Source organism: Xyrauchen texanus, chromosome 3 (genome assembly GCF_025860055.1).
Source record: "Xyrauchen texanus isolate HMW12.3.18 chromosome 3, RBS_HiC_50CHRs, whole genome shotgun sequence".
NCBI lineage: Eukaryota > Metazoa > Chordata > Actinopteri > Cypriniformes > Catostomidae > Xyrauchen > Xyrauchen texanus.
Window position 1 is genome coordinate 51,074,477 of NC_068278.1, and position 10,743 is coordinate 51,085,219.

The following is a 10,743-nucleotide window of genomic DNA, read 5'->3' on the forward strand; positions in this document are numbered from 1 at the left end:
ATACTAGTGTTGAATAGCACTTAAACAGATGAATGACACATGGATTGTTCAATTTAGCTTCCTAGGCATCCCTTTAGCATTTGCCAAGGGCATTTCAGAGTTTTTTGTGACTGCTGTTGTATTTTTGGCCTTCAACTGCAGCCAAGAGCCTTGGTGAATAAATTGTAATGCTGATTAATGGTAATATGTTAGCTGTAGAGGCACTACATTGTACTTTTTTTCTCTCCAAATGGTCAGTTTAACCCAGTAAACATTGGCAAACTTTGTAGTAGAATGTCACAACAACTTTTTTCAGTCACAAGTCACTTTTAACTGGAATTGGTGGCAAGTTTAATCCTCTTGTTCATCTGCCAACTCACATAAAGTATTTTTTTTCCACATCCAAAAATATGCTCAGCTCAAACATAGCATGTTCCTTTTTCACAAGAAGTAAATCAAGAATAATACCAATGCATTAGCATTGGGAGAGAGAAACAAGGCACATTTAAGGGACTTCCCCATTAGGCTTTGCAGGTTATATGGAAGAAAAATGACAAATGTGACAAATTTGTGCTCTTGGTTTATATGTAACACTTTCTGAAGGACAAGACATTTCCAGAAAAATGCCCCAGAAGCTTCCACCAATTACTACTTTTCAGGGTGATGTAATTGATTCTGTCACTTCATATAAATACTTCATTAAGCAACTTACAAAAAAGCTGAAGCTGAAACTGGGATTTTATTTTAGAAATAAGGCTTGTTTTTCTTTTGAGGCTAAAAGGAGGCTGCGTGGTGTTAGCCACTTTTTTGCCTGTGCTGGACTATGGCGATATTTTATATATGAATGCTTCTGCCCACTGTTTGAAATCCATTGACACCCTTTACCATGGAGCATTGAGATTTATTCTAAACTGCAAAACTGTTTCTCATCATTGCACTTTATATGAAAGGGTTGGCTGGCCTTCCCTAGGCACCCGTAGGCTCAGTCACTGGCATATTTATATCTACAAGGCCATTCTGGTGTTTCTCTCGTCTTATTTGTGCATTTTTATTATTTTTAAAAGTAGCTGTTATTCACTTCGGTCACATTACCTTATTTTACTAACTGTCCCTAATCCTAGAACTAATCTTGGCAAAAGGGCTCTTATGTACTCTGCACCATTGGCTTGGAATGCCTTACAAGGTAGCCTAAATTGGAAAAACTTGTCCCACTAACGTTTACATTTATGCATTTGGCAGATGCTTTTATCCAAAGCAACTTACAGAGCCTTTATTACAGGGACAATCCCCCCAGAGCAACCTGGAGTTAAGTGCCTTACTCAAGGACACAATGGTGGTGGCTGTGGGGATTGAACCAGTGACCTTCTGATTTTTGTGCTTTAGACCACTACACCACCACCACACTAAGTGTTTTTAAGTCATTGATGAAAGCTTTTGAGACTGTTTCGTTGTTCTGTCAATTTTTTTTAACTAGTGTTTTAGGTTATTGATTGTATTTTCTGACTTTTTATTTGTTTTATGTTGTCTGTTTGTGTGAAATGACTTGATGATGCCTATATTGACCAGGACGCTCTTGAAAAAGAGATTTGTAATCTCAAGACAAGAGACTTTCGTGGTTAAATAAAGGTTAAATACAAAACAAAATAAAGACAATATGTTACAGGTAAAGTCAGAAAAAGTTAAATATGTTTCTCTTTATGCTATATAGTCTGCAGGGTTCAATCTCAAAGAGGAGCTTCAGAGGTACAGTTCTGCCCTATCACTATTGTGTCTTTGAGTAGGGCACTCAACCCCAGTTTGACTGTCCCAATGGTTAGTGTACTAAAATCACCTTAAGGGCAACAAAATCTGCTAAATGACAAGTAACTCAGTCCTAAGGTTAAGGTTCCATTTGCAAAGTCAAGACTTTTTAACATGTAGCATTACAACAAAATAGAGAAATATGTTCAGAAAGTAACATGGCCTTTCTAGCATACTTAACATTATAACAGCAAATAAAAAATAAATAAACTGGTCTAAAAAAATCCAACTTTTTCAAACCTTTGATTGGTTTTGACCACAGCATTATAAATGTTCCACATCTATGATTTACGATGTTAATTGAACGGCTAGTAGTGTGCAAAGTAAACAGTCATTGTTTGGTTTCCACACAGACCTACAGAGAAGTTGAGGTGATAGACTTCACATCTAACAGTCTGCAAACTCGGGCTACACCTTTATTACACAATTCCTGCACTGTTACAGGATGCGTATGGCAATAGCACACAAGGCCACCTATAGATCATACAATGTCTAGGCCATTCTATTTTATTTGAGAAATTCAGACTATATCATCTTTAAAATACAAAGATGTTCAATCTACATAGATAAAGAAAAAAATACATTTTGTTTTACTACAAAGGTTCCATTATTAGAACTAATGATAGTGATAGCATCGTTCTTTTCTCTTTTTGTTTCATGAGGTAAAGCATGTTTCTTCAGTTCAAACCTAATGGCATGCAGATTTTATGTAAAAGTATTTAGATAGGTTTCATGCAAATGTCTGCTACCCAAACTGGGGAACCCATTTTTCCTACACCCTCATTCTCAGGAGGAATTTTTAGGACATGAAAGTTTCAGAAGTTTCTATTTCGTTCAGCTGCCCTTGTGAATGTAGATCTACATCTTTAGTGGTCGGCTACACTCAAGTAACTTAAATGTTTGCTAATGAGCCTGTTACAATAGCAGGTAATGAATCCTACTTCAGAATAGCAATGATCAAATGCAAAGGCATTTAAAACAACTGAATGTCATTTTGACCACTTGATCTTGTTTTCTAATGAAACTGAGAGGATTAAAAAATCTGATTTTCTGATGCAATCAGCTGTAATAGTTAAATGTGACATTCACATTGGCTGATGAAATACATATCTTATATTTGTATTTTTCCTATAATAAAGTTGTTGTTTTGTTTTCTTTCATTTGTTTTCTATTAAGGCATGTGAGCCAACATATCTTAATTTTGGTTTAAATAAAAACACATCCTCCATCAACAATTATTGCTTCTTTAAAAAATAAAGTCAGGGAAATGGACTAAAAACGTTTTTTAAACTGCATTTGGTTCTATGAGTCCCTGGTTATTTGCTGCAATTTCCCAATGAATTGAGTGGATTAAACAAGGCTTAATGTAATCAATATTGACATGCTGATTTATTTTCAGAGGCATTCAAATTCAAAACACCACATTGGATTTTCATTGATTTATTTGGCTTCTCTAGAAATGTTCTGCCCTTTGACTACTTTCGTGATCTCAATTGTTGACAACAGGAATGAGGGAACTTCGAAGCGTATGAATGAAGAGCCACGGTGTCAGTGCGAAACTTTCATCACCCAAGGAACCGATGACGTACAGTGACGTCATGGACCCCGACAGCCAATCGCGACGCACCACGACAGTAGAAAAGGAACGCAAGCGTTTCCACTCCTTCAATTTTAAGCGATCGAAGGGGGAAAGCAAAGCCGGAAATTAAGAAACCCGAATTAAATTTTTTCGGACATTTTCCCACCCCTAAACAACACAAAAGGGGTCTTCAAGAGATCCTAATACAGAAAAGCATACAACATGGTTGTAGTTCCAGCAGGCGCCGGAGGTGCCCACAAAGTACTCCTGATATCAGGAAAACAGAGCGCTCCGACCGGCGCGACACAGGGCGAATACAGCCGGTCCATATCGGTCATGCTGCAGAACCAGCAGCCCTCTTCAGACTCCGACTCCAACATGTCCGGAACACCACTGAGAAAAAGGCAGAGACTCACACATTTGAGCCCAGAGGAAAAAGCTCTTCGAAGGTGAGACCAACTGGGGATTTAATTTCATCAGCCCTTTATTCCACGCAGTCTCTATTAAACCAGTTTAAACTTAAATACTTCGTCAGGTTGGTTCATACTTTAATATAAGAGGTTTTCTAACTTAAACGTTAGAAATGAACCGATTTGACCCTTGCATATGGTAAAATTTGAATTCCAGCTAAGATGCGTGGGTTTTGCCGGTCAGTTCCTCCCCCTCTGATTCAACATACTCAACTGCTTGCGTGGCAGGGACAAGGGCGCAACTACGCATGCGCCGTTTCCTCAACACTGTCAAAACGGGCAGCTAAAAAATAAATTTAATTTTATATATAAATGTTTTTGTAATTGGAAAGAATGGAGAGACAGATACGGGAGAAGAAAAAAAAAAAGCACGACTCCAACCTGTTTAAGATGGTTGCCTGGTCATTTGGCTGGTTTTAGAGGGGGTCTGGGCACTTTTTAGTGGTAAGGCCTACTAAAAACATCTGTATTTTTTTTTCAGCCGGGAGCTAATATTCTTTTTATTTGTGTTACCTACTATATATCCCAAATTGATCTTACATTTTATTTTTGTTAAAATGGCTTCTAAATAGCTATGCGTTTATTTCTAGGAAACTGAAGAACAGAGTTGCTGCACAGACAGCAAGAGACAGAAAAAAGGCCAAGATGGGCGAGTTGGAGCAGCAAGTTTTGGAGTTGGAGCTCGAGGTACTTTAACTGACTTTTATGCTTGATTTTCACTTGCATGTAACATTTGAAACAAGGTTTCATTTTTTTGCACCTTTCAGAACAGATGATATGATTGTGACCTTTTTCCACAGAATCAGAAACTTCATGTTGAGAACATACTGTTGCGAGAGAAGACGAGTGATCTTCTGAGCGAGAATGAGGAATTGAGACAGAGACTGGGGTTGGATACATTGGAAACAAAAGTGAAGGTAAACCAATTTGGTTAGCATGAATTGTTGAATAAATGGATGAGGAAAGCCATATACTCTTCAACAGTCAACACGCAATTTTTTTTTGTTTAAAATGAAACAAAAACTGTCCAAAGCGAGGGCATAGGAATGATCAAGATTAAAGCGTCAAGTGCGCAAATTGTTGAACCAAATATCTTCTAAACAAATAGAAAAATAGTGTTGTAGAATGAGGCTTGTTATTGTTACCCACTAATTTCACCCTATCCCCCCTCTGTCTCTTTTAGGTTCAGGTATTGGAGTCCGCAGTGAATGATTTGGATTTGGTGACCGGGTCTTCTGAGTCAGCAGCACTCAGGCTACGTGTGCCTCCGCAGCAGGTGCAGGCCCAGCAGTCCCCAAATCTGAAGACTTCACCATGGATACTCACAGCCCTGGCCCTGCAGACACTGAGGTGAATATCAAAGTGCACAAAAAATTAGCTATTGAAAAATCAAACTCCATTACTTCCTCACAAAAAAGGCTGAAACCAACAAACTTGATTAAAAGAATAGTTAAAATTCTTAAACTATAGTTTTCTGCAAATTACAGATGCATTGTGGATTCTGGAGGTCTAAGATGATTGTGTTAAATCTAAAGCAGATATAATCATTTTAGGGTCCCAAACACTTCTCAACAATCTCAACTGATTTTCTTTTCTCCTGCAGTCTGATCTCTTGCTTGGTATTCTGGACATCCTTGACCCAGGGCTTTTCTTCAAGTCAGGTCTCCCAGAAGCACAGGAATCACAGGAGCTTGTGCTGGTTGGGGATGAAGGAGAACAAGTACCTGCCTCCCCACCTGCAGCTTTGGGGACCACACCAGTTAAGCTGGAGGCCCTTAATGAACTGATCCACTTTGACCACATTTACACCAAACCTGCCGAGGTGGAGAGCGAGGAGAGCATTTCTGAAGTGAAAAGTGAGGAGATCATTGACTTCTCAGAAGCCGATGAAGAAGTCGAGGTGGAAGACCAAACTGTGTCCGTCAAAAATGAACCAGAGGAAGTGTTCATTCCTGTGATGGAACCTGATCCAAACGAGGTTGACGACTTCCTCTCTGATGCCTCTTCCTTCAGCAGCTATGAGAAGATTTTGCACCTGACAGATGCATACAGTGACTCTGGATATGAGAGGTCTCCCTCCCCTTTCAGCAGCATTTCATCCCCCCTCTGTTCAGAGGGCTCTTGGGATGATATGTTTGCTTCCGAACTCTTCCCCCAACTAATTAGCGTCTGAAAAGATATTATATTTGCATACAATATCATTTGCAAATATGCCTGCCCTTGCGGTTTTCAGTGTTTGTGATTTTGCTATGTGCTTCATAGTGATGTACAAACAATAGTGTACAACTCATCTTACGATTAGACCAAAGGCATTGCTTTTTAAAAGCTTCTATTGTACTACAGCAGGTCTGTTTGTGTGGGTTCTGAGCACAATTGAAGTCCAGCAACCATTTTGAAAGTTCACCGGGTTGATGTACAGTTCAAAAAATGACTCTGTATTTTTGTCGGGGGAAGGGGGCTAATTGTTTTAAATGGAACTATTTATTTATGGATCTCTCTCTTTCCAGAGTCTTATGTATTGTAATCTGTAATTAAGGCTTCATCTACTACATAATTTTATTATAAATGCTCTCCTCAATCATATTGCATTAATAAAATCGGCATTGAATAACTTGTTGCTTCAGTGTCAGTGACTTCTAAAATGAACTTAAATGTGTGCCAGATCTGTCTACATCTGCTTTTCATTCCACATGTTTGCAACTTCCTTTTAATGCATGCTGTAGCTAGAGTATGATCACATGTAGAGTGAACATTATTTCCTTAGGCACCAACCAAGTTTCTGGATGAAATGAGAGTATACATATTATATTACACAAGACAATCTTTAGTCCCAGAACCACAATGTGGTACTTTTGGTCCAAATACTATGTCAAGTTGCCCTTGGGACTTTGCCATCTGCTTTCTGTTCCTTTTCTAAAATGGGAGGTGATAAGATAGTACTGGAAAGTAAATGATTACACCACATCAGTGATGCCAAAACATCTCTTATCTGATCACACAGTGAGGTATTTCAGTTAGTCGTTGTGTAAGTGCAGTAGGGGTTCTGTATTTTTGTTAAATGTTTCTAAATAGACCTGTTGTGTAACATTTCCTGAGTTCCAGATTCAGTTAAAGGTGGGCCAGCTGTGGTGTAATGTAGAAGTTTGTGACTACTGTATAGTAGGATGGTTTACACCCATTTTATCCTCAGGCTAATTCAATCAACCTGGTTTTGAAATGCAGGGTGGAGACTGAGGAGGATGATGGTGCTTTAAATCCCCTAGAGCCTTAAATTCTAGTCCATGGCAATGTTTAAAGTAATACTGCAAGTTTTGACTTCATATAAGAAGACTAAAACCTCTTATTGCTGTTAGACTAATTTGGCTTGAATGTGCAGACAAAAAAATAAGTCAACACAATTTTTTGGGGCACTTGTAAAGTCAAAACATCCCTTTTTACACCTCTGTTTCTTTGTAATATGTTAGTTACATGTGTCTCATGCTTTGACTCAAATTGGAAGAAGTTTTCAAAGCATGTAGACTCTTGTTAACTAGCAATTTTTACATGAACAGAGTACAGTATACAGTATATGCTGACTGTGATTACTGTTAACGCCAATTATCTACAGTATATATATGGTGGACCAACCCATATGGCAAATCTCAGGCTTAAATAGAATGTAATTTAAGCTCATAAAATGACACTATCATCACTTTGTTGGTGATTGAGATAAACCCTTCAGTAACTCTCAACTTACAGGTCTCAGCAAATCTATAAGGAGCCCAGCAGCTGATGGACATTGGGAAATACCCAGATAAATGCCCCACCAGTCTCAGTTTCAAGGACTATCCAAATATTCAATCTAATTTTGGTCTTCATGTGCCTTTCATAAACACTGGTCTCATGGGGAAAATTAGTGATGAGGTCACATTTGTTTTTTGCAAAAATTGGTCTATGCTTTTGGATTTCCCAGTGGCCAAAGCTTGAACCGCAAATGTACACATGTTTATCTTCGTGTGACACACTGCCGAAGCCATGAACAAACATAAGAATTTAACATTTGAGAAGTAATTACATGAATATACTTATTACCCAATCCTAAAACTAAATCAAAAGGTACTGAGGCTGTGATTTCCAAGGCATGAACATTCACCGCATAGTGGCACTAGTCCGGCATTAAGTGCATCGGTTAGGAATTTAAAGGTAGAGTTCACCCAAAAATGAAAATGTATTTCCTCACACTAATGGTATCCCAGATGTGTATGAGTTTCTTTCTTCTGCAGCACACAAATGAATATATATATATATATATATATATATATATATATATATATATATATATATATATATATATATATATATATATTTTTTTTTTAAATATCTCTATTATAGCTCTGTAAGTCCATTTAAAGCAAGTGAATAGTGGCCAGAAATTTTAATGTCCAAAAATTACAAAGTTAGCATAAAAGTAATTCATAAGACTACAGTGGTTAAATCAATATCTTCAGAAGTGATACGATTGGTGTGGCTGAGAAACGTTTTACTTTAAATCTTCACTTTCACCTTCTCACATTTGTTGTTTGCAAAAATCGGTCTATGCTTCCACATTCTTCTTTAGTTTTTTGGAGATTTGCATTCTTCGTGCATATCGCCACCTCCTGGTTGGAGCTGGTCAAAGGTGGAGATTTATAGTAAGAAAGCACATAAATATTGATCTGTTTCTCACCCACATCTATCATATCACTTCAGAAGATATGGATTTAACCACTGGTGTCTTTTGGATTACTTTTATGCTGACTTTATGTGATATGTGGATATTCAAGGTTTTGGCCACCATTGAGTTGCATTGTGTGGACCTACAGAGTTGAGACATTCTTCTAAAAATCTTAATTTGTATTCAGCAGTTTATGTCCTACACATCTGTAATGTCATGAGGGTGAGTGAATGATGAGAGAATTTTCATTTTTGGGTGAACTATTCCTTTAAATAGAAAATAAATTGGAACTAAAAATGTAAACCCTCTCCACAGCAATCTTTTTAAGTTTCATACCTGGTGTAAATATTCAGTTTATTAAGCCATATAAAACACCCAGTAATATACATTGATATGTCATTAGAATAAGTCGAGGCAACAGACTCTAATTCTGTTTAGTTGATGCTGAACTTGTGCTTTATTTTAAAACTTATCTCTTACAACTTTCTTTTTGATGAATGGCCTCAGCACAGAAATATGGTTAGTCTAGTTTCACAACTATTTGTAACCCTTCAGAGATGTTTTACAGATCAAAGTCATCAGTGGACAAGCTTTCCAGCCAAATAATTTCTAGACTCACAGATGGATGAGAACAGACGTGTAATGCTAAAGGTTTTATAGGGAAAACGTTTTTTTTTTTTTTTTTTTTTTTTTGAGGATTAAGTTCTGAAGTCCTCAAAAACTCTTGGAGTGGTGGTGGAGTAGTGGGCTAAAGCTCTGAACTGGTAAGGAGAAGGCTGTAGGTTCAATCCCCACAGCCATCACCATTGTGTCCTTGAGCAAGGCACTTAAATCCAGGTTGCTCCGGGGGTATTATCCCTGTAATTAGGGCACTGTAAGTTGCTTTGGATAAAAGTGTCTACCAAATGCATAAATGTAACTCTGACCACAAGTATGAATTGACCAATGGCAATACAATCAAGGATGTGATGTCATACGGTATCTCAGGATTTACAGTATATTTGTTTACTACTTTTATTAGTGTGTTACATTTTCTGGGTGAAAGGCAATATTAGCAAAACAAAAACAAATCTTAATGCAGAACATGCATCTAATCACATGGCGCATCACATAATTCCAACCGAAAAATGAAATGAGATAATAACTGCCTGTCTTTCCTGTACAGGTGTGTGAGTGAATGGTTACAAGCTGACTCATTGTGTCACCAAGACTAGAAATACAAGAGATAGATTGACATTAAATAAAACACCTTTTCTTGGATTGGTTCTTTTTTTTTATTTCATTGTCATATTTAGAGATTTATGCTCAGTCTGTTTCTACATGCAAATGAAATGGTTTCAGTATAAAATATGCATATCAGGCTTCTGATTCAATATCTGTGTGGCCATCAGTTTTTATTTTGGAGGCCTCTACCCTAGTTGTGACACACAACTAGGGTAATCTCCCCTCCTAATATATGTACACACTTTATGTATAATTGGATTGCCTCTGCCTAAGATCTCTTCATAGCTCACAAGCTCCAGTTTCTCAAAACTGTCTTGGGGTAAAATTAGTATGTGTTAGTGAAGGGGGAGGGGTGTCAATAGTGTCCACATGAATGCAGGACCAAGATGACCAAAATAGCATGACTGAGACAAGACAGCACAGAAAAAAAATCTATTCACTGGAAAAATTATATTTCTGTCCTCTGTTTCTTTGCTAATGTTCTATGTGTTTGTGGAGAAAATTAATGACGTTTTTTTGTATAACTGTCACTCTCTGTAAGTGTTTTAGACTGTCTCTGTAATGTTATGCAACACTGTCATTGCAAAACCCACAAGAAAACTAACAAGAAACTTAATTACCCTGCTATATAGTTAATTAACTGCTGCTCTTAAGTGCACAGATCCCATATGGGCCTGCTCATGGTGCATGTTTTGCAACCATGGGTTACATTTATTTTCTTAATGCCACAATGATGATCTTGACTCTGTTGGGATTGAACTTGCAACATTTTTGCAGACCACTACAAAAATGTAACTTGTACAATTATACAAAAAAACATTTAGAGATATTCTGTGTAAGCTGAAAAAAAGGACAGTGCTAGCTATGAAGCACGGCGGCTTTGAGTGCCTTATTGCTTTTATAAAATAGACATACATTTTCAACTTTTTTCCATTTTAAAACATTATCTTATTACGCACATCAATTAAGTGCCATACTTACACTAGAACAGTGGTTAA

General features: G+C 37.4%; 1 pseudogene; it reads left to right on the top strand.

The window, feature by feature from the left end:
• Positions 1-3,435: 3,435 nt before the first annotated feature.
• On the top strand, positions 3,436-6,428 carry LOC127632378 (uncharacterized; annotated as a pseudogene).
• Positions 6,429-10,743: the final 4,315 nt, after the last annotated feature.